The 25,254-nt window shown below is 39.3% G+C and overlaps 1 long non-coding RNA gene across 1 annotated transcript in view; it reads left to right on the top strand.

Annotated features, from left to right (window-relative positions):
* Nucleotides 1-25,254, top strand: part of LOC128081818 (uncharacterized) — a 316,659-nt gene that overhangs the window by 68,597 nt on the left and 222,808 nt on the right. Inside the window, exon 3 of the long non-coding RNA XR_008207407.1 lies at nucleotides 6,805-6,871. This is a non-coding gene — a long non-coding RNA (uncharacterized LOC128081818). The remainder of the gene's footprint in view (nucleotides 1-6,804; nucleotides 6,872-25,254) is intronic.

Genomic DNA, 25,254 nt, shown 5'->3' with positions numbered 1-25,254 from the left:
GATATCCAGAATAAAAGCTGGGTTCTTCATAAGAAATTGCTGTTATTCAATCAGCTAAAAAAAGAAAAAAGAAAAAAAAATTGTTTAGAACTCCGCGCCAGAATAGAGTCCAAATCACTCTTTTATGGCTGCACTGGCTTTGCAGAATTAAGGTGAGTGGAAAATAATAAAAATCTGTTCCTGTCACTAGCAGCAAAGAATTATAGCTCTGAAATGGATTTCTTGCATAAGATAATTATATCCTAATCACAGCTGTGCCTTTGGAAGTTGTGCCAGTTTGACAGCATTCATCATTAAACACCTGGATTTGTGTTGTGATAGTGTTTTTCTAAGTTGTACTTTACATATTTGATGAATACTGTAAGATTTCCTCTCAAAAAAATTATGTTTCATATAAGCCATCTGAATTTAATGCTCAAAAGCTGATTAGTAGCCTGAAGGTATAAGGTTGCTTGTAGCAATCCCAGTTATTTTCTCTTGAAGCATTGCATAGATGTCAGTGCATTTGAATCAGGCTCCATATGCAATATATATGTATACATTCACATCAATTAAGATTTCTGAGGTTTATGAAGCTCAGGCAGGTCTCTATAATGAAGTACATATTTCGCTGTGCTGTGATATTGGGTTTATGCTACGCACTTGGAAACCTGGTTGTAATTGTTAGCAAAACAAAAGGTGTTTGCAAAATAGGATTACTGCTGGGCTCTTGTCTCTGCTGCGCGTGGAGCCACGAAGGTACACTGCTCTGAAAGTGTTGCTGAAATAAAGTCCTGTTTAAATTTCTATTTACTTCAACTCAGTTGAAGTAAAGAGGCTGGAATATGGTAGGCCCACTGAAATGGCATTTCAATGAAGCAACAATGTTTATCATTTTCCTTGTAGTTCGATTTGACGTATTTAGTGAGAAATAAAATGCTTTTAATGCTGAAATATAAAAATGCTTTTAAAAGCCAAAACCTATATTGCATTTCTTTCCAGACTTTCAGTGAAGTTTCTGCTGCATCTGGGTATTTCCTAATGGGCTTTTCTTTGTTGATCATCTCTGTTGTTTCTGTTTGGCAGTGTTAGTTAAGACGGCGTCTGTTCCCTTGTAAAGAACATACTAACCTCCCATGTTTGCAGACAAGAAATTGGGGTGGAGGCAGTAAAACAGATTTAATGATAGTCCTAAAGAAAATATGGCGCAGAGATGAGAATTAAATCAGGGTATTTCAGTCTGACCTTGCTTTTGCAACTACAAAAGCTCTGTCTACATGTAGCACATGTCGTGGAAATTACTTAAAGGGTCATATCCCTCTTAACAGGAAAAAGCAGTTCTGGAAGAGGCTCAGGTGAAGCAGGGCCCTCCTGTAATAGCATGAAGTTCCTTGTCCAAGTTAGAACAGAATAGAGGCTGAGCCTGCAAATGTACATGTGTAGTGCCAGAGCTCCTTTGTCTTCCAGTATTTCTCAGATAAAATACATAATAAGAAAACTCATGCAGTTGTTGACCTTTAAATGTATATTATAGCCTTTCATTTCATGGTTTTAAATAACTATTTTCTTATTATAATTTAATACATGTTATGCCTACAAACCTGGAAAAATTGGCTTGTTCCATCAATTTCAAAGGAACACAAAGTACGTTCTGTTCTCCACTGTAAAAGTTTTATTAAACTTGATAGCATTTAAAATAGTCTTTGAGAACTGCTGACACAGTGATTCTGGGTTCTTCTTGGCTCATGTGTAGCCTCAGCGATGCCTGCAATGAGAAGCTTATTTCCTGAACTGGTAATTGCTGTAGTCACACTATTCTTTGGTCATAATGCCTTTCTAGGTCCCAATGCACTGGATTCAGGAGAAAGGTAAAGATCATATTGAGGAACAGTTTGCCCTGAGGGACTCTAACATAGTAGATAAGAGCACTTAAACTGTTCTGCGGCTGTTGAATGATGGGCATATTTAGTAAGGAAGCCTGGAGTGATGATGGGATGGATGCATTGGTATAAAAGTCAGGCTCCTAGCTGTCAGCTAAACCCATCCATAACATAAAATGAACAGACTTTGGATATCTTCTTGTATTAATGCCTATTGTAGAAAAGAAATCCTTGCTAATACTGCAGAGGAATGATCCTCATCTAATAACTTAAAATGAAATCAGTTTTCAGTGGGAGAGTTGCAAATGGCAATTCTTTCATGAATAAGGAAAGATAATTTCCAAGAGTTGACATCCTGCTCTGATAAATATTCATGTCAAAGCCAAGCAAATTTGGAATTTGCATGAGTTCTGACAGTGATGCTGGCTAGCCTAAAAACATCCCTTCTTCTCTTCAGTGACTACTTCTGCTTACCTTGCTATGCACCTTTTGTGGAGCAGCAGGGACCCAGCTGATGCCATTATGGATCAACGTGCCTGATCCAAACATGTAAGTGCAGCTCTGTTTTTCAGGCTTGCCCACCCAGCCTGTGTGATTTCTGCCACGTCCAGGAAGCTGTAAGAAAGAAGGAAGATGTGAATAAGCCCCTTCCTCAGAAGTTATCCAGTAGTAAATTAGGGCTGGGAAATATATCTTCTGAACTGAAGGGACATGTAATGTATAGAAGGTTTTCATGAAACCTGTGTACTGATCCCTGTGGGTAAAGCTAGTATTTGAGCTTTTCTCTCGATAATGCAAGAACTGTTAATTTTCACAGCATTTTCTTTTAACTCTCCTAAACAAGGAACCAAACCTTTTAATACTAGTGATGGTTTAAATATTCTATGCTAAGGCAATGATGAAAGAGACATCTGAGGGATTTCTGAAGGATGGAAATTCCGGCTGCATTTGACCGTTTCTCTTTTAAGAAAATTGTTTTAAAAGCCTGGATATAAATAGTAGTTAGGCAGTACGAAATGAAAGTATGCATTAGAAAACAGTGTTTGGTTCACGTCATTTTTAATGTGGAGCTGTGGGACATGGGGCTCATAATGGAAATGTCTGATATTTTCAGAGTCCTGCTGCAGTCCATCCAAGCCAAGCAGCATAATTCAATGATTGATGGAATTTTGGGGGTGGAAAGAAGCATGGAAGCTGGCTTTTAACTATAGCCCCGTGGTAACATACCTGTGTGCGGTGATAGAGCACCCAAGGGGACTCTAAAAATCCCTGAATTAATAAAGCTGAGTGAGGCGAGAAAAGCCATGTTGCAACAAACCAACAGAAGTGTTGTAGGGGGCAAGGGAGGAAAGAAAACCCCAAGAACTCTTCTCTCCTTTGCTAACAGAGCATAGTAGGCAGCACATGGTCATGTACTATGTGCATTCCTTTTATTTTTCATTTGTTTTCTTGGTCAGCACACCGCAAAGAACAGCAGTGATGGACAGAGCCACAAACCCATAATGACTGCATGTGTTACAAAAATACGGACAGTGCTTACAGGAAAGTGACACAGCAGATTTAAAATGTGTGGTAACATTAAAAATGTCTCTGTTTATTCTGGTTCCCACACTTCGGGGAGTTGCAGGCATGTGCTTTTCCCTTGGCAGGAATCTGACAGGGCACTTAGTGCCTACCGAAGGCTAAGTCAAGTATAGCAGCAGGGCCAGGCCCTGAGGCCGAAGCAGCAGACTTCATCATCCATCATCCCCTGACAGATGATTTTCTGGCTCTCTATTACATGGGGAGAAAATGTTCACACAATGCACAATGAGTACATGCACAGGGAGAATCTCCTTTGCACAATACTTTTGTTATCTGTGACCAAATGCTCATTTTATGAAGAGCATTCAATTAGCTTACATAAGGAAAAAGGTCAAGGAAAAAACCCTTAAAATTTAAGTGGCAACAATTTCCTGGAAGCTGGTTTCCTTAGATCACATAATGCTGGGTATTTTTGTAAAAATGCAAACACGCACAAGATCAAACCCAAACAAGCAAAAATTGTGTTTAGGTGAACGTAAATTTCTGAATTTTTATGGATAGGAAGCTGTTTTCCTGTGAAACTGTTGGCCGTCTGGGGTTGAGGTATCCGCTGTGAGGTGCTCAGGTTTGGATGCAGGCACTTGCATTTCTGCCATGCTGCATTCAGCAAAGGTGGGTTTTGCAGCAGTGGTTCCTGCTCAGAACTGGGAGCCAGCATGCAGGATTCCTGGCTGTGGACATCAGCACAGTGTTTGCATCTCATCTTCAATGCCTCCACATTCTGTATTTCTTCACCTCACAGGGGAAAATCACTTTCAAAAATGGTAAATGTTATTGAATTTTGATAAAGGAGTTAGTTATCTAAGGAACAACACAGATTTATCTACTAAGCTTAATGTGTTTTTTATTAATTATTAGGCGCTGTGATGATGACCTTGTTTTTGCATGTTAAAGAAAAATGTCTAGAGCTTTATTAACTAGTCAGCATCTCTGGGTACTTGTATGCAGCCACCAAATAAGCTGCAGAAATGGGCACTCACTGATGTGTGCTATCGACACTTTGGGAAGCGGAAGGGATTTTCTGGCATTTACTGTATCTGTCATAGAAAATTCAGATCAGATCCTTAACATTGGCTTTTCCTATCAAGGTCATCCAAACCACTAAAAAGTCGGGAGCTGCGGAAGGAAATTCTAAGAGTTCTCATGTGGTCATTGCTAGAGAAATCATTTCCTTCATATCCATATGTTCAGCATATTTGCCTTGTTCTATCTTTGGTGAAGTTGTGGCATGGCTTTCAGGGAGGAGAGGAAGACAAAAAGAAACCTTGCAGAGAAAAACATTTTGGCCAACCTGTTTTGAAAAGTGCTATTGAATCATTAAACTCAGCAGAATGCTCATTTTCCTATGGGTATGGAAGCAACAGGAAATTCTTTTTCTCCCGTCCCTTCTCAGCCACCCTGTTTCTCCAGCTCACAGCTAAGGCTGGAGGAGTTCATTGTCATCTTACCTTTCCAACTGACATACCAATGTTATGAAAGGAATTGTTTCGCCAAGTATGGTGTGTTGGTCCCATCCTGCCAATGTGATGTAGCAAATATCCCAAGATTTTGAGCACTGTGAATGGACTCTAGCTGGCTGTCTTAATGTGTAACATTAATGGATGCCTTCTTTTCTATTTTCCTATCTGCTAAACACTGATCGGCTAAACATCGTCCAAAGCACGTGGCACAAACAGACCTCACTGAGCTCCTTGTGTTTGCTTTATTTTTTATAGAACTACCTGCACTGAACTTGCACGATGAATTTTTTCTGCGTCTAGAAAGGAAATAAAAGTACGAGCCTGAATTTTGGCTGCGAACAGAATACTCCTTTCTGCAGTTTCTTCTTTCCCCCTGTATTTACCAGTTTGTTGCAGCTATTGTAGTTGATGTGATCCAAACATACCAACTACATATGTGTGCATTGTGGTTCCTGGTGTCTGAATCTAATGCAGCTAATTACTGGGTGGCTCAGCCTAAATAAGTGGCCTTAATGAGATCCAAGACAGCCCAACTTTGAGCAGAGGGTGGACAGGATTACCCCAGAGGTCTGCTGATGGACAGAATTTTAAAATTGTATCTTTTTGAGCTGGGTCCTTGTGTACAGTACTCCGCTAGCAAGGTCTCATAAAGACAGACTGGTCTGTCCACAGCAGCCCAATGGCTTTGGAGGGTATTCATCCACTCAAGTTACTTCTCGGTGGGAGGAGTGTGCCCTTTGGTTCCCATTTTCCTCGCAGTGCAGAGGATTACTCTGGGTAGGTACTCATTGCTTGGTCAGAAGCGTTGTCTCTGCAAAAAAGATGACTGGATGTTCTGCAGAAACTTGCTGTGTATGCTGACATGTTAAGAGGGCATAATAGTAATGTAGGTCTTAGTGTACAGTTTGTGGCATGCTTTAGGCCATTCAGGGAAAGCAAGCTGAGAGACTGAGCTGAGCTGTGGCAGAAGTTGGAGCCATATTAGTGTGTTCACATGCTCATGTGCTGAGCACACTCAAACAGTGATGCTGAGACAGCTGTGAACCCAGAGATTACACTGCCATGAAAAGGAAGACCCATAAGATGGAGGTTGAAGGAGGTTTTGGCTTAAAGTAGGCCAATGACCAGTAATTAACCCTAGCTGGAGAGTTTCCTATGCTGCCTTGCACTGACCTACAGCCTTACCTGGGATTGCAAGCTGATTTATGCTGTTGTCTGCTTGCAGCTGTATTAAAAAAATAAAATAAAAAAAATTTAAAAGAGAAGCCTTTTTCTAAACAAGATTTTTATGGTTTTTTTTTTCCAATCAAAATGCCTCTTATGCGAGCACCAGTCCTATATCCTTTCTCAAATGCAGAAAACCCTCACAGAAAAGGCCCAAGTGATGTGAGGAGCCCTTTCCAGAGAGCAGATTGTCAGGAGAAATGTTCTTGTCAGTGGTATAAAGAAAGGGAGGTCTAAAACACCTTCACTTTGTGTTTTGTTTTGCCTATTTGGGGATGTTTTTCTTTAAAAAATGGTGTAAACCTGATATTATTATATATTTGTAATGAAGCAGGAAATTCTTGGTAAGCCAGAAACTACCTGTGGTCACTGCAATGCAATGGAACTAATCTAATCTAAAATCTAATGCCTGAAGCTTAGGGATGCAAAAAATCCCAGTTTCAAGGAGATAGGGAAAGAGGTGCTGCAGATTTCTTAATCAAAATTTCATTGTATTTGTGAATGAATAATTATTTGACCAATTATCACTGTTGTTGGGGAAAAAATCAGCTGCTCACTGAATGGTTTTACTTACTCTTTTCTCTCCCTCCTGAGAAGTTACATTTTTTCATTCACTGTTGGCAGAGATTAAAGTATCATTTGCTGAACACTCAAACAGTTTGGTTTTATTTTCCCAGGTTTCTGAGAAGAGAGCCAGCAGTGAAACCTGGAGGCTGTTGCAGCTAATCAAGTCATGATGGAAAGGTAAGAAATTATCTTTTTTTTTTCTTCCCTAGAGTTTGGGCTTCATTCCTTCATTTCAGTGCTGCTCACAGCTGTATTTCCAAAATTTATCATGTCATCTTACAGATACATTTTCCTGGAATTTCAATATCCATCTCTCACATTTTCTGTGGAAGGAAAATAAAAGACTTAATCCAGCTGTTTTGATCAGCAGAAACTGGTGAAAGTTCTTCCGTGTGCAAAAGAGATCCTGTCACTCCTGTCAGGGGAGCTGTTTCACAGAGGGCTTGGGGTGAGGCTGTGAGAGCCTTTATTCAAGAAGATGGGAGGCTCACACGCAATTTTACACGACTTGGTTGGGAGTGTTCAAGCTGTGGTTTGGGTCTGTGATTGGTGCCTGCAGTCAGGTTTTGTACCGTCTGTGTGTTGAAACAGGAAGAGTAAAAAAGGACAGCACTGCTACCTTCAGATCTGTCAGCAATCTCAATTTTTCTACTGTTAATTTTATTTAATTCTAACTTTGGCTTACTAGCACAAGTATTCCTGAGTACAGCCTGTGTCAGCTGTCTATATTCATAATAGATATTCATAATCTGTTGCTATTTGTTCAGCAATCTCGGCCAAGAACATCCCAGAATTGACAGTTTCAAAATCTTTTTGTTTATGGGAAATTTTACACATTGGATTTTCCAAACACTCAGCTGGGGAGTGATCACTGCAAACATCTGAGAACACTTTAGCTATCCTAATTCTCTCACGATGTCTTACTAATATCCAAAGGAACAACTGCTCATTTCATAAAGTAGTCTGCCAGGTTTCTTCAGAAGTTGTCTTAAATATTCTAAGCACACATAATCTCAAATACATTGTTCTGCTCCTTCCCAAATAACGCTCTCATAGGATATCTCAGGATATCCTTTTTGAAGCATGTAGTCCCTTTGGGAGATGATTTAACTAGAGGACAGCCTTACTGCATGCCTTCTGTGCAGGAGCAAATTTTGTCCTACTTGAGTCTCTTTTAAGGATAAGTAAGTGTAAGTTGACCACCACATTTGGAATTCAGTTTTGTCTTTTAGTTCTGGTTAAAATAAATGCTCCTGAATTTTAAAAGTTCAAAGGTTCATTAAAATGCGTTCAGCGCTGCCTCTGGGGTCATACCTAAAGTATTTGTAGGAAAGCAATGTTAGTATACAATTTGCAAAGCAATAACCCATATCCCAAGTGAAAAGGAAGCACTGTGAAGCTAAAAGCTAAATAATAAATACTGATGAACAGGAAAATCACTGTTGGAAAAAGTAGTAAATCCCAAGGTTTGATTGTTTTGCTCTTGCTTGCTAACTTCTGTACAGTTTTGCTGATGCCTTGGGAGAAAGGGTTTTGTCACTTAGGATCACAAAGACAGTTTTCAAAATGCTACCAACACATTCTGTCCTGCTCACCTCCCCCCCAAAAAAAAAAGAAAAAAAAAAGCAAGCAGCATTTTGGCAACCAGTACAAGCAATAACAGAGAGGCTTCTGCCAATTATTATTGGCAATTATTGATGATAATGACTTGCTAGGTGCTGCAGGAAAATAGCAGAACAGGGTAATCATTTCTTTATTTATGTCTTGGTGTGCTGATACTGATTCCTTGATTTACACGGGAAAATGGATGGGCTTTCTGGCACCAGTACTTTAGAGCAGGTCTTCCAAACTTTGTTATGTCCTTATTACATACCCACAGACTTAAAATTAAGCCCAGGTGAAAGTGCTTCCTGGAACTTTGGTTAGGGAGCTTGTTTTGATCAATGAACGAACCTGTGAGTCCTAGCAGAGATGCTCCAGAGCAGGAGCAATGCCAGTGCTTTCAACCTCAGTGCCTCTGCTGCAATAGCGATTGTTATCTGTGATTTCCTGCCCAGGAAAGGTGGTGTGAGCCAGTGTGCTCAGAGGAGTCATTGTTCTGATGTTATAACGTAGTGAAGCTGCCAGGACATAGAAAATTAAATAGCTGCAATCCACTCTCCAAACAATATCACAGTGGATGGCTGGGAACCACCCTGGAAGCTGGGAGCTAAATTTTATAGAGGATTCAGTTCCAAAAAAGGTAAAACCATTCAAATGCAAGACAGCTAACTTACTGGATAAATAATGTAAAACACCCAGGCTGAACAGAAATAATTACAGTGACATCACTGGAAAATAGACTTAGCTGATGAAGAAATTATGTAAAACTACCAACAGTAGTTAAGAGGCTTAGAGAATGACTAATTTTCTTAAGATGCCGAGTGCCATGTGTATTTCTTGCAGAAGCAGTCTAAACACTTGGGGTAATTTAGAAGGCAGACTTAAATTTATATGTAGTAGGAGTTTTTCAAAACTTATTTTTTCAGTAGTGAAAGTGGCTTAGGTAATGCATTATCCATGTATGATTAAAACAGTAAAATTTTGATGATTTCACCTCAACACTCTTACTTTATTATTAATTGGAAATATGCAGAAACTCAGATACTAAAATTCTGGTAGCCTTGTGGTCTGAACTAGAAAGAAAGGTGAGAATTTTAAGGAGAGATGTGTCCATCCCCAAGAGAGATGTGACATCGCCAAGTTTTACAGCAGAGTCAGAATCCCCTCAGTACTAAACCATGTCGTAAGTTTGAGGTGAGGACTAGAGGGAACAGTGGTGAGCTGACAAAGAAAGAAGTGCTCCAGTGCTCCAAAGCAGGTGGATGGACAAAGAACTGTGATTTTAATGGACAGCACCAAATTTGGTGGGGTTTGCTTCCATCCACCTAAAAGTTGGAGTTCTGAGAAGGGCTGACATTGCTTGTGTCTGTAGAAAACACTGCCTGCTTCATCCTTCTCTGGGTTAGCAAAGGGATCAGCAGGTCTTTTATCTATGTTGCATTCAAGCCTTTGCTTGCAGTTGTGCTGCTTATTCTGAAAACATTTGTACATGGCAGCAGCCTTACCAGAAAACAGGAGTATGTGCCACGAGAACACCTTTGCTGTTGGCCCACTCTGCGAGCTGCACGCACAGCACTTGCACTGCTTTTAGGGAAGTATTATGGCTCAGATAGTAGCTCCTATCTTTTCTGAGCCAAATTCAATTGATTGAGCCTTGGCATTGCCTGTGTGTTCTAAAGAATTGGGTCAGTGTAGCCAAAGACTCTGTATTTGGCTACATAACTGCATTTACTACCACTAATAGAGAATGCTGTGGTTTGAGTGTAATACTGCACGGGGGGAAGAAAAAAGAGCAAAATCAGTGCTCACAAGAGAAACAGAAGTATTCCATTCTGTATTTTGAATAATATGAGACTCCTCAAAACTATTTTCACCTTACTTGCATCGTCTACTAATCAAGAAAAGGAACCCAACTTCAGGATACTGAAATAGAATCTCCTCCCAGCCACAACATTTCCTGGAAGAAAATAGCTAGCAATATGTATAAAATAGGGAACACGCTCCAAGGCCAGCCAAGCCTGCCTCCTGCGGATAGTTAATCTGTGGCTATAAATTTATATTGTTCTATGTATTAGTCTTAAATGACTTGTACATATGTCCATTGTTGTCAGTTTAAAAAGTATAGTTGTGAAACTTTGGTTCCAAATGTTGAAACATTTTGTCATATGAAATGAACTGAAAACAGCCCAGTTTTTTCAGCAGGCTAGCTTAGAAGCCTTTTTAGAAGGCTAGCTTAGATAGCAGTGTTTGTAATTATTCTTCACAGGGAAACTGTAGGAATTTTTTTAACTGTTTAACTCTTGCTGTTCTATTGTTTGGAAAGCCTGCTTTCTGCTTATAATGGTCTGATCTGTGCACTGATGTTATTGCAGGTGCTAAAATATGTTATATGTCAATGGCTGATCATTCAAGAGCTCATATACTTTACCTTTCATCATGTAATTTAAGGACTTGAGATGGTCTAAGGACAGGGGGTAAAGTACACAACCAGTGTAACTTCTTTGAAAGGGAGAGTTCCATCTGCAAGGTACTCTCTGCTAATCCTACTTGGCCAAACAGTGAACCATCCTAATAGGGTCTGGTGGAGAGACAAGAGGGCAGAGCTAATGTAGTTGATATGGAACAGGTGGCTTATCGTTTGACACGTTCTTCCACAGTTGATTTTGTGTTTTTTTTTCTTAAGTGTAATTCTGTCCTTTGTACTGGTATGTTTTTGTGGGAGGAAAGAGTCAGAGTCCGTTCATGAGAAAACACTGCTTAGGCTAAAATATAGCAGGGGATAATGTGGTAGCTTGAGTTTCAGGTTTGAGCTCTCTGAAATACCAGGCTTCGGCTCCAGATGAATTTGGCAGCATCTGATTCTCTGCTGTGGAAGTCTCCACACAGCCACCTGAAGTGCCCTCCCTTTGCATTTCCACAAGCTGCAAGGAAGCAGTGAGGCCAAGAGCACACCTGAAAACACAAGGCATGGACCTTCACATAGGCCAGTGCTTTGTCCTTAGGGGGAAGTACACTGTAATTCTGCTAGCCACATCCACAGGAAGTTAAATACTGAAGCTACTAAATCACTAAAATTGTGTAGGCACATAGTTACATCAGCTGGGTGGAAGTAAAGTCCAAAGCAAGTGGAAGAGTTGTTATGCACCCAACTGCTGCCTGCTAGTCTCCTTTTCAAAGAGGTTCCTACATCTGTTAAGCTTATGGCTTCAGGTGATGCCTGGGAGGTATGATCGGATGGTGCACACCTGCAAGCCCTTCTGCTGTCCTAGAGGTTTTAAGGAACAATCAGCAGTTTTAGTTCTTTACACCAGCTGTAGGGTCCTGTGCTGGGAGGAACAATTTTAGCCAGATTTGGGCACCCTGCCTAGTTTTGAGTGACTTACAGGGACTTTGGGTTTGGGAAAATTTTGGATGGGTGAGTAATAATAAGGTACAGCTCGCTTGCCTGGTATCCACTGTGTTCCCTTGCACAGCAGTAAGAAAGAAGTATTTTTTATTAGAGGGTTTGTGGTGGGTTATTGCAGAAAGGCAAAGGGACTGCATTTTGCCTTTCTGCTTTTGTTCCTAGCTGGTTTGGTAGCAGCAGGGAGAGGCTTACATTAAAAAACAGTGCTCTGTGGTGATGTGGTTCAAAAGAACTCTAATGTTGCTGTATATATTGTGTTTCATCCCATGTTTTAAAGATTTAGTACTAGAACCAGAAGGTCTTAGGGAAAAGTCCCGTGGGATGCTTCCTTGTTCTCAAGTTTGTGAATTTAGAGACAGATTCAAGGCAAAAACTGAGGCAAAAATAACCCTGATCTCACAGTAATGATTAGTGGGAGAGAAAAAGGTGTTACGGCTGAGGCTTTTAATTTCAAATCTGGAATATTAGGATGTCTCCTTAATCCAGTCTGATGAAGAAAAGCTTTTTCATATATATATTTTTAATATGTGGATCTGATAATGTAAATTTGTAATGACGACATCAAGAAATATAACGGTTACATTGGTAAACGTGCACATGTAGGAAAGGCTTCAGATTGCAGGGGCACAGTCAGCTCAGTTGCTGGGAGGTACAAGCAGTTACAGTTTAAAGTAGAAAGCAGCTCCCAAAACATGAGTTTCAAACTTTATAAATGGCTCGGGTGTCAGTCAACTAGCATTGCTTCCAGGCTGGTTGTGATAGGCTCTATTTCACTTCCAAACAGCAAAATACTTTGCATTGTAATCTGTCTATGGCCAGTCTTGTTTTTCTTCTGCATGTCCACAGCCTCTCTGCACAGTACGATTTCAGGCCCAACCGAAAGCTGTTTCATGTACCACATGGTGAGCTATAATGTGGGAGGCTCCATCTCCCGAAACGAAAACTGACTCTTAATAAAGAGCACAAAGGTTCTGCATCTGTAGGTTGTGCTCAAGCCATGTGTGCAGAGGAGCTCCTCTGGTGTGCAAACCCTGAACAAAGGAAAGTCATGTTCTTTCCTGGAAAGTCTGTGCGAGGGTGCTGCAGAAACTGCCCTCGTGTAAATATTTAAAAAGAATACGTGTGTCAGAGCAAACCAGCTGCTGCATGAATAGTGTTTAGATTAATTGTATGTGTGTGTATGTGTAAACACGTGCTTAAGCACTTGCAGGGAACTCTTTCTGCAGGATGGCATAATTTCCTATTTTATTTCTCTTTTTTGCCTTTCGTTCTGAAGAGCCTTGTTCTGTCACTTGGAGATGTACTGCTGAGCAGGACCAGCAACTGATCTGGTACCTCCAGCTCACCTACTTCTCTGTGCTGTACAGAGACTGCGGGACTGACAAATGCTTGCTGCTTGGTGCATATGTCTTCTCCACTGAAACTAGAAACATTTCAGCAACTTCACTCTGTTTTGGTTTGTAATTTATTGATGTGAATCCCTAAACATGCTGGTTTTTAGAAAGACGTTTTGGTTTAACAGAATGTAGATAATTGCTTTGATGTTTTGGATTAAAAAGAACTGTTTATCTTGCTTAAAAGCGATGACATTTTTTGGTAACAATATTGTCTTTATTAATATATGCACGATGGCTTATAGCATTGATTTTATCTTCCAAAAAACTAGATGGTTAAAAAGAAAGAATAGCTGCTAATGTGAGGGTGATAGAAATAATTTAAAGATGATCGGCTGCTATGATTTAGTTCACATTGTTCACTTAGGGAATAAAAATGAATATTAAAAAAATATATTAAAAAGGCAGGCCCTCATCATTTTGCTGCTTTTGGCATATTTGCCAAGGGACACAACTGCATATTAGAAAATAAAATGGTTTCTCATTTGAGACTTTCCTAAATAGAATTCTTGGTGGATTTAAAATCGACACCAAAACTGTACTTTGCAACTTGCAGCATGCCTACATTCAAATGCAGGGACAAATCCAGCAGTGCTTACCTCCTGGTGCTGTTGTTTTGATTTGGAGCTGTTGTTTTGCCATTAGTGTGTATAAAAGGAAAAAGAAAAAAATCTTTGAAAGGAAGTATCCTGTTTTCATCCCTAAATGGAGATCTTTTCACATGGAAACAATTGCGTGCAGAAAATTGCTGGAGCAATTTTGGAGGCCATTTTTAATTTAAAAATTTGCCCGAGCACAGTGCACCGTTGTTTCTGCCTACAAACATATTTTAACAGTCAAGCAATATAAATTCTTTAAAAATTGAGTTTTAGAAGGGAAATACTGATACAGTCTTAGCTGCTGGCATAGCAATTTGACAAACAGTCTCACCCGTGCGTTCGCTGACTTGTCATTTCTGTTGCTTTTTCCTCAGCTGCAACTGGCTTGTTTGATGGTTACTCTTTTTGCTATTGACTATTCCCGCATTGACAAGAAAATTCTCTACAGCTTCCTTTTGTGGCATAATTTCAGGAGCCTTAAAACCACTCAGGCTTTAAGTTATGATATGTTGATGTGGAAACTTGTGAATAATTTGGTCAGAATTGATACAGTAACTTTCCAGCATTGGGACTTTGGTAAATGAATTTGAAAATTCTTCTTTCACATTTGATGTGTTTTCTCATCTCCGTGATTTTTCTGTCGCATTCATCAGTTTTTATGATGCACTATAAATTGCTGTGCAGTGTTCTGTGGTGATTTAGATGATATATCTATTAACAGTATTGTAATATAAGAGTACAGTAACTTTCTTCTGCATGCCATGACATTTTCAAGTAACAACACTTATGTCAGAAGTACACTGCTCTGAAAGTAATGCCTCCTATTTATTTCCATGGAAACCAGAAGATACAAAGAGTACAATAGCACTATTTCATAGAGCAGAATCTCTGCTAGAAAACACTATTTCTCATTGCAGTCACTGCCATTGGCTCTGCATTTTCACCAGCAATAAGGAAGAGCCTGCTTGCCATGCTTGTAAAAAAAATCTGCACCAGTGGAGGTGACCCACTGTTGCTGTCACCACTGAAATGTCCCATCCCCTGTGCTCACATCCACTGCTTGGTCTCCATAAATGGTCAGCAAGAGTTGCTGAACGTCAGTGGGCACCATTTTTTTCGCATGAAGGAATTCGGTTCCACCCCTTTGCTTCATACACACTTTCACATCAGACATCATTTTGCCAGAGTGCCCCTCTGCTGCCATCTGTTGCACAGCATCAACACGTGACAGAATAGTGGCAGGAAGATTCAACTCCTCCTGCTGTACCACCACCATTTGCTCGGATGCCCTGGGCCAGCATAATAAAATAGGAGGTGTTACTTTCGGAGCAGTCCTTGTAGATGCTATGATATTCCAGGGAAGAATTTAAGTAGATACTTTTCTGCCACTGTCTGTGGTGTTTCAGGAGCTTTTCAGTGAAGTTGAGCCTCTAATTAAGCGTGAAAAGCAGCTTAGTATCTTTTAGAATTATTTAATCTTAAAGCTGAAATTAACTAAATTATTTCCTGGACTCAATAATTAGAATCCTGCTCATGATTTTAAATACATATTTCCTTCTTGGTTGCGCAGTTGATTCTTAGTGCTTCATTCATTACTAACTGCATGGTTAACCTCAATGTATGCACAGGCAAATTCAATTTTGCTGCAGTAATTAGTATGCATTTTGAGGAGAGAAAAAAAAAAGAAGTGGCATGAATAGAAAAATTTGCTGTTATATATATTATGCATGTATTGCAAATAAGAAATCACAGCTGTAAACAGGTCCATTAGTAATACAGATTATTTGCTTTATTTCCATGAAGTTATTTAACTTCACTGTAGGAGTTGTTTTTTGTCTCTTCCTCCCTTTTCAGTGTTAAAATTTGAAGCAATGTGATATGAAATCAGAAGTGAAGGGAAAGCAAACTGATTTATGTTTTTAGGAGTAGTTCAGAAATTATACAGCCTATGAAACTGACTGCCACAAGATTTTGCAGAAAGGAAGTGACTTAGGATGAACAAAGAATTAGACATCAGGGGACTTAATAAAGAGCTAGAAGATATTTCCAACAAAACCTCTGTAAGAATACTAAATAATGGGGGGGGGTTATGCATATGTTTATGTTTTTTTAAGACAGTATGTTCCTGTCAGAAAACATCCAGTGATAAATCTTAAATTACAGCTCCCTTTTGTTAATTGTTGAAAAAAGAATCTGTTTATTCATCAGTAATTTTGGCTTAGGCTTTCTTAAGGTAGGCAGAGATTGCAGATAATCTCAGAATATACATTCAGCCAGAAATAGATAGACACAGAAAGGCGTAAGGAAATAGAAGCAATACCTAGAGTTTTAGAGGTCAGGTGGGACTCTGTGTCTAGCAAAGGCAGCTTCTAAGTGGTGAAATGTGTAAAAAGATTTTTCAGGTATGCAAGTTTTTCCATAACTGTATAATGCAGTTTTTCCATAACTGTATAATGCATGGCTGGTTTGTTCCTTTCTTTTCCACCTCTGTTCCAAATAGCCCCACTTAGAGACCAGATGACTGCTCATCTGGTCCACAGGAACCATTTCTAATCTGCTGACTTAGCATTTACTGGGCTGATCTCCTGGCACCCAGAGAATCACACTCCCACTGTTCTGTGAAATGTGGAGGGAGGTTTGTGGGCAGGAGCATGTGCTCTGTCCTCTTGGGATTCAAGCCACGACAGGCAAATTCCTAGGTCTCATGTGGTTGTTCCTCCCAGTGCTGATGGCTGCACAAGGCTCTTGGAGATAACTCACTTTACTAACAATTAGAGCCTTGGCTAAAGAGGTTCCATCTACTCACCTTTGTTCTTCAGGGTATAGAAATAACTTAAATCATTATGGGTTCCAAATCAATAGAGTGTCACTTTATGGTCATCTGTGCTTTAATTGAGCTATGGATAAATAACTCTTTAAGAATCGTTTACGTTTACATGGCCTTGTCTGCTCTTAACCTGTATAACAGAGTGACCAAAGTTCTTGTTTTGGGGTGGCAAGATGGGATTTTCCCTTGGTCCAGCAATGACTTTTCAGAAAGTAGTCTACGTGAGGGAAGCAAACAGTGTGTAGAAAAGGTTCGTTCCCAGACAGATAATGTTGAAGGCATGAACAAATATGTAGTGATTAATCATGTATTAGCTATGAACGATTTTTAACATCAGAGGATGCAATCAATGAGGTTTTTGACTGAGTAAGGACTTCTAGGTTTTCTATATGAAAAAGCCATCTGACATTCATTAAAGCTAATAAAAAATATATATCCATACAACACTTTTGACTTAAAAATCAAGAAGTAAAATTGTGAAAGGAAAATGTATCATGGAAACATGCCTGTACTCTTGAAATCTTTACATGAAAAAGTTGAAAATGAATCATCTGCTTTCTAACTTCACTTCATGAATGTTGATTGTACCATTTTATATTTTCTGATGTACATTTAATATGTACATAATATAAAGTAAAATTAATACTTTAGGACTGTGAAAGTTAATAAATTTGAGAGTCACAGAGAAAAATATTTTATGGTTTTAAGTTGATTGTTTTGTCATATAGAAAATTCCTTTTGTTTATAAATATTAAAAGTAGAAACTAAACTTCACCTTTCCTTAAGAATTCTGATTCTAGAGTCCTACCAGCTGTGTGATTGTGGCAGCTATAGGAAAAGCTGCTTTTTACGTTTGCTAAAGAAATTGCAGGAGACTATCTTAATTTTTATCTTTTTTACATTGAAGTAACAAAATGGTGCAGCTTTCCCTGACGATAATGTAGTTCTGACAGCAGCACAAAGGTCTGCTTTAACGTTCTGCATAGTTATTTCTGAATACAGAGGTGAAAGGATAAAGAAGCTCGATCATGCAGACCCTTCTTGCTGCATAAAACCTACTCAAGTAGGTAAAGTTTCTGTTTTGTCAATATCTGCTGTTTTCTCCTCCTGGAAATTAAGAGAATCAGGCAGGCCTCTCTATGTGTAGAACTGTTACAGAATTTCCAATTGATAAAATGTCTATATCCTCCTGCTGCTGCACACAAGAAATCATTACTCCTGTGCTCTCATCTTTGCGTTCCATTTGTATATAACACCCACCAATTCTTCCTTTCCATCTATTCTTTTCCTCTCACATCTCCATATGCTTCTCAGTTGAAAAAAGACTTCAGTTAATCTATGAAATGTGTACACTACTCTCTCCTTCAAAGAAATTCCTTAGAAACCAACCATATTTCAATTATAGTGATTCCATACTTCTATTTCTCTGCATTGGGAGTTATAAAGAGAATTATTTTAAGAAATGATGCAGCAGTGGAAAAGGCAATGCAACCGTAAGATACATTAGGAGTAGCATTTCCAGAGGAAATGCTAGTGCTATTATAGAGACTCTGGTACTGCCTCAGAAATACCATGTAGTGCTGGTCAATCATGGACAGGAATGTTTTATAAAACTGGAACAGATGTAGAAAAGGTCATAAGAATTAAGGCAAAGTGAAAGCTATTTTATGAGAAGAAACAAAAGGATTTTACGTGTTCTAGCACAGCAAAATAAAAGCTGAATGGCTTATGGTTTCTGTCTAGCATACAGTGGTTGGAGATGCACAGCCAAGTACCTGAACTAACTGACAACGCAGAAATAGTTCTTTAGTAGTTTTAAACTAAAAAGTCATTGGTTGTTTTGTGAGTTTTTTCCTGTTGAGTTTTGTTGTAGTTTTCATTTGCTGGTTTTGTCCCCTGAAACCAGCCACAGTCATAGTGAGAATACAGGGAGAGAAAAATTTTGCGTGCTTTCATGGAAGCCACGAGAAATTGTAGGAGACCAAAATGCGTACCGTAGGAAACCCTTTTCAATGAGTCCCACAGCACTGTAAGTCTTATCCATTGATAACTTGAATATTTTAATTTATATCTCATCCATCTGCTGTAAAACATTTAGCCTCATGCTCAGATGTTCCTTGCTCTTCCACATACTTCCTGTGCAATATTAGGTAGGTCACCATGTCCTCTGTCTTGCATTTGTACAATGTGTATATTGGTATTCCCCCCCATCACAGGGGTGCTGGGAGAATAAATACAGTAATGGCTGTGTTGGCAGAGGCAAGTAAATATTTTATCATAGGCAAGGAACCTCTTTGCATTCATGCAGGTTTCTCTGCTACGCAGTATCATTTCCGTCAGAAAGGCTTTATAAAGCTGCAAGAATAATAATGAAATGTTTGGTTAGTTCACTTACAAATATTTGTATGTCTGCTGTTCTTGTTTTTGCGATAAAGAATGGAAAATTAATTGGAGCTTGGTCTCCTGTACGAGGCATGAGCATGCTGGAGTGAGTCCAGCACGAGCAGGAGAGGTGATTAAGAGTTTGGGGTGGCTGACAGAGGTGGGGTGGCTCGGTCTGGGGAAGAGAGGACTTGGGGGACCTTTTAAGTGTGAATAAATATCTGATGAAGGGAGTAAAGAAGATGCAGGCAGGCTTCTCTCAGAGGCAATGGGCACAAAATTGAAATGTAAGACTTCTTTTTAAGCAAAAGAAAAAACTGATTCATGATAGGGGTCTAGGGCAACTAGATAAGTTGCCCATGGGGTTGTGGAGTCTCTATTGTTGGAGCAAGTGAATCTGTGTATTTCATACATCCTCTTGAAGTAAAAGTAGCATGACAGAACCTTGAGATTTGATCTTTCTTAATAGCTTTCTGCTACCTAAGTACGTGGCAGCTTGAGCCAGGTGTGAATGGTGACTGTCTTAGGCTAGTGTCACTTGGACTTCTGCCATTGATTTCTGTGCAGTCAGGATTGCAGGGTAAGTGACTCCAAGTGGAGAGCCACTGTTGTTCTTAGAGCTGATGTGTTTTTTTTTCCTTCTGAAACAGTATTGATTTACTTCTCGAACGGTAAGGCTTAAATCTGTGTACTGTAGAAGTATATAATGACACTTCTGTTTTATGCTTTGTAAAGCAAGAAGAAATATATCTCCTGTAACAGGGATATGGCGAGAAGAAAACAACTTGTGGCTTCTACATCAATTTTATAAAATAAATGTAATCCCATCCTGTGAACAATGGGGGATAAATTTTGCATCTGAGTTTAAATTTTCTGTAGTGACAGTCCACAACTCCAAAGTAGGAGACTCCTTTGCAGTGCAAATATCTGTTGCTTTGCAAAGTGAAAGCTGTACTGTTCTACGTCCGAAAGGAATATTTTAAATATATATTTTCATTCCAGTAATGCAGTTCTCCCTGAAGTAGTAGAAGCCTAGACAGAGTAAGGAGTGAGGAATAGTGGTTCCCTGAGGAAACCTTTTATTTCAGCATTTGCTTATGGGTCAACCATTCACCTGTCTGAGAGATGAGCCACGCTGAGATGTGCAGATGTGCTCAGTTAGATCTAGTCTCAGGTTTTCAGTTTATAGTTTCAGACATTTTCCTTTAAAAAATTTCTAAGCATGTTGTTAAGGCAAGATTCACTTTTTTTTTTTTCTTTTTTTTTTTTTTTAAATCAGTTGAACTATCTGAAAAAGAACATTGAGAATCAAGATCTGTCCCAGAGGGACTCCTTCCGGGACAGAGATTTTTGTTCCATGATGAGAGACAGAATCAGAGCTGTCCAAATAATAAGAACCAGATTCCTGAAGTGGTTTATGAGAGGAGACTCGAGTTTGATTTATTGCTCATTGTAGGGTCTGATTATCTGTTGTTGTGAATTTCCATGTGGCCACTGGTATACGTCAAAATGTTGTGAAAGTTTAATAAAAGTTTGAAGTTCAAGTGCATTTACATTATTTATTGTCTTACTCCTCTTTAAAAAAATAATAATGTGCTATCCAGTCAGACAGCTGGAAGTCTAAAGTAACTCATCAAATGCCGTTAATGGCAGAAAGTGAAAAACAATAGAATACAAAATAACTCCTTCCAGAAAGAGCATTAGACTAATTTTAATTAGGCAAGACGTGTGAATAGCAAACACATTGAATGTGAAATTCATTGTTTTTAATGGAATGGTTGTAGGAGATTGCTGTTTGGTTTTGACTCCTCAAAAAGTATTATTTATCTCACTCCAATTAACTTGTATTAGCTAGCCATATTTTTTTTATAAAATAAAGTGAAAAACAGTAATGCTTACTGTATTTGTCACACATTTACTACTTCGTGCCAACCACAGTTGGGTTTATTCAGAACCGGTTGTCTGTCTCTATGAAATGCTGTTATCCTGTAAGGCTGGCTGACAGATGAACAAGATGCCAGGAAGGAAAGTAATGCTAGGAACATAAAACTAAGGAGCATGTGATACTGAGCTGGACATTGGCTCCATTGCAGTGGCACTTGGTCCACCAATACGCTGTGTTGCTACATGTGGTGACAGCTTTTCTCTTTAGAAGGTATTTTCATGATCTTTGTGATAACAATCCAAGAGTATTTCTGTGACTTGATTTGCTTTTACCCCATTAGAAGCGATTTCACTGTTAGAGCTATTCAGTCTGAGTCATGCTCTTACTGGTACCTACAATACATCATGAACTCGCAGTAGAGAAAATAATAATGCTTTTAAAATGCAGTGGGATTTTTTTGGTTTGTTTGTTTTGATTTGTTGCTTTTATTACTTTTTTACCACCAGAATATAGTAGCATGGTTCCCCTTTGTATGCTTGCTTAGATTGCAGTCATACTGCAGAAAATTAGCTAGAATATAAAAATTATTTCTCAGATCTTATCAGTATTCAATTTTCAAAAGATAGGGAGAGAGTCTGACAGAGTTGCAGGTACTATTCCATTTGGGAAGGATTTTGTGGAGTGGATGTTTTTCTCATGAGCTGAACTGTGTTATCCATCTTCTCTGGGCTGTGCTAATGTTTATGCTTTGTTCTGTCTGCTTGTTCTTATTTTTCTGGAGCAGAAGGAAAACTGAAATGTAGTAGAGCAAAAGACCAACTGAAGACTTGTGCAATGGCATGGCAAGTGAATGCAGAGTATACCAGAGGGGAGAAAACAGCCTGTTGCTATACTTTACCCTCTGCTAAATTAGATGTATCGTCTGAGGCAGGGAAATCAACTGCCAGGTTAATCATCTTAGCATTACCTCCCCCTCCATGTGCAAATACTGATTAAAAAAAAAAAAAAAGAGAATGGTAACATTACAAGAGGAGTAGGTAACAAATAACAGAATAAAGCAACATGAATTGCTATCTGATTTGCTATGCACAGGTATCGACCACTGGCTCTCAAAATTACAAAACTGAGATATTGGAGAAACAAAAGATGGAGGTGAAACTGCAGCCAAATGGAAAGGTTAAATGGTCTTCCTTAGAGAGGTGTAACCACTTACTGGAGTTGGAAGGGCTTGGCAGCAGCTGCCCTTCAAGTGCAGGATCAGGGCTGACGTCTGTAACTGCTCTTCATATTAACTGGAGGGAGAAAAATGCTACAGTTAAAACAGCATTCTCTTAAGTTTCAGGTCCATTAGATTAACTGCTCTTAAATCTAAGAGTCAGCTTTATTATTTCAACTAGTTTACAAGGAGACAATATATATGACTGCATATATTTTTTTTCCAGGATAGTTGTGGGGGCATTTTGTTTTTGTTTTGTTTTGTTTTTTGTTTTTTACCAGTAAGCTACCTATTCTAGAATGTTGAACACATGGGGGAGGAAAAAAAACCAAACAACTTTATTGGAAATTATTGTATTTGAAAAGGCCTCAGCTATTCCCCAGAAAGAGGAGCAGAGAATGCAGGGTCAATTTACAACCTGACCTGAAAACACAGAGTTGATAATCAGCCATCATTGCTTATTGTATCTATGATCTGATTTGTTGAAATGCTCAATAAATCCACTATTAGGAGAAAAAGTGCTTACATGCATTTTTTTTCCTTTAAGAAAAAAAAATTAAACAACAAAATAAAAGATTGATTGACAAGACATCAATAAAGCTTTAAGCATACACCGCTGACCTTTTTTTCTTTGCTCTGCAATCTGTGTTTATTAGAATTCAGCTCCTATAAATAGGTTTCTGTGGATAAAGAAGCAAGCAGCTTCTTAGGAGTTTTGCTCAATAAACTTCTGTGAAAAATCTAAAGACTTAATACGTGGCTTTCAATTTAATTCATTCTGTCTTCTCTTCTTAAAAATATAAGTGGGGATGAAATAGATTTAGCTGGTGGAGTGTGTTTTCTAAAGCTGCTTTCTTAAAACTCACCTTTCCTTTTTAATGTCTCCTACAGCAGTTCATTTGGAACAGACAGGGTATTTATCATCTCACGCCTGGTTCTGTAGGCTATTTCTTCTCTTTAAATAAAAACATATTATAAATCTGTGGTGCACTTGGGTGTTGTAGCACTCAGGTTAGTGACTTCAAAAGTAGAGCTGAAATGAGGCTTTGGCATGCGCTAAAGAATACTGACCAAGTCTTCAGACCCTATTTTCTATTTGATTTTTCCTGAGCAGAAAAATCTCTTCAGAGCCTTTCGAAACAGTAAAGGTGGCACAGCAATGATGTCATGTCTTTTAATTTTACTGGAGGCCTCATGATATTCCTGTATCAGGTTTTTGTTGTTGTTATTCTTAAAGCCCTACTTCTTGGAGTCTTGAGAGAATCCATTCTGTTCTGTGTTGTGAAAGTATATGTGTAGCTGATGTTGCTGTAAGCAAAAAGTGAAACAGAAGGAAAGGTAAAAATTTGAAGTCTGGTGAGAAAAGTCCCTGAGCAAGCACTCAGAGCATGTATGTCTCTTTGGTGTGTGTTTTACTGACTGGAATCTTCCAGTGCTGGCAGACAAAGGTACATCTGTCTTGGTCTCACATTAGGTATGCATTTTTCATCAGCTGTTTCATGATAATAGAAGAGCCAGTGTTATCAGATTTTGTCCCACAGATTCCTTCCTCCTTAATATCGCCTGAAAATCGAAGTTACTGTTGTCCAAAGCTGTCTATTACCTTCTTTTCACATGCTATTTCTGACTCAAGCAGCTTTCCTTCAATACAGCATGCTAAACCACAATTAACTGGGGCTATCTCTTTCTCTTTCTTCCTTGTGGAAAAGTGGAGGAAGGGTGTTACAGCACTCTACTGTTTTTAATACAATTCTTCTCTCTCCATTGTGTTTGGCTGGAAGGTCCTTCTATCAGAACTGTCTGACTTCTAGGGATTAGTAGAGTTTCAAGTAGAAACTTGTCATAGTCATTTTTAGTTTCACATCCACAAGGGGGATCTGCAGGACACTTGCGGATTGGTCCCATGTAGTATGGAAACATCCCAGGGTGCTCAAGCTTGTAGGCATCTGCACAGCTTGTTTCTCGCCGTGTGCTAACAATGAAAATGAGAGGGCACTTCCTTGTTTCAGACACTAGATTTGGCCTGCATTGGCTGTTTGTACTACTGTTAATTGATCCTCTGCCTCTGTTTTCCTTGCACCAAAATAGATGTAAAAATACTAAACCATCTTTGGATGGTTTTTCCTTTCACAGTTCTGAGCATGCTGGGACGTGATCAGGGGAAGTTTTTGCTATGGAATGGGTAATGTTATTCCTGTAAACCAAAGGGTGTGCACACTGCAAAGAAGAGGTTGCAAAGAAGAAAGCCTGTGTTTTTTCTGTCCTTAGATCTGCAGGGAAAGAATAGCATGCTGGAGGTGCAGAAAATTTGTAAAGTTTCCTGCTAACATGAAGGTGCTACAAAATACAGGTGGTTTTTTTTTTTTTTTCAAATGCTCTGTGTTTATAATGGATATTGTATACTACAAATCATTCCTCTTTATGCACATCTGAAAGACAGCCGCACTCCAGTCGAATTTTATCTATGTAAGACTTCAGGCGTGCAGACATTACTGTCAGACAGGAGAAGGCTATACGGGACTTTAATTCTGCTTATTCAGTAATAATTTATTTTGCAAACTCTGATCATTAGGATTGTTATTAATTACCACACAGTTCAGCTGCACTGACACAAAAAATCTTTCTAATATAATTGAGCACGTTAAAAATATTGGATTAATGTATTGTCTCTGTCAGGTTTTAAATAGGGCAAGATAACATGGCTTATCAAAACCTGAGCACAGACGGGGTGATCATTCGCCTCCGTCATCCCACACTGCCCGAATGCTTGGTGCCGTGGATGTGGGCTGCCCTGAGGAGGCCAGCTGGAGGAATAAAGGCTTCTCTGTGGTAATTCCTGCCTCAGTGCTCTGCAGAGCAGCGCCGGGGCAGCGCCTGGGCCTGGTGCTGCGCCCACCTCAGGTGAGGCCTGCAGCTGAAATGCTGTCAGGTGGCAGAGACAGCAAAAGCACCATCAGCTGAGGCCGGTAGAAGCTCTTAAAATGAGGTAGAAATACAAGGAGAGACCGGGCTTGTTGCTGGGGCTGCTGGGCTGTGTGGTGTGTGGAGGCGTGAGGCACTGCTGGCGCCAGGCGGTTCAGTACCACACCACACAGGTGAGGGTCTGCCGAGGCTCCTGAGTCCATACTTAGAAAAGCAGGCACCCTGTGTCATGTTTATTTCAACAGATGTACAGGTATACTGAAACTCAAGTCTGTGTTTTGCTGTGGCTTTAAAAAAAAAACCGCTGTGGCTGTGGCAGCAGAAAGC

The sequence above is a fragment of the Tympanuchus pallidicinctus genome, unplaced genomic scaffold (assembly GCF_026119805.1).
Source record: "Tympanuchus pallidicinctus isolate F22 unplaced genomic scaffold, pur_lepc_1.0 scaffold22, whole genome shotgun sequence".
NCBI lineage: Eukaryota > Metazoa > Chordata > Aves > Galliformes > Phasianidae > Tympanuchus > Tympanuchus pallidicinctus.
The sequence above is the reverse complement of the archived record's forward strand: the minus strand, read 5'-3'. Positions and strand labels throughout refer to the sequence as shown.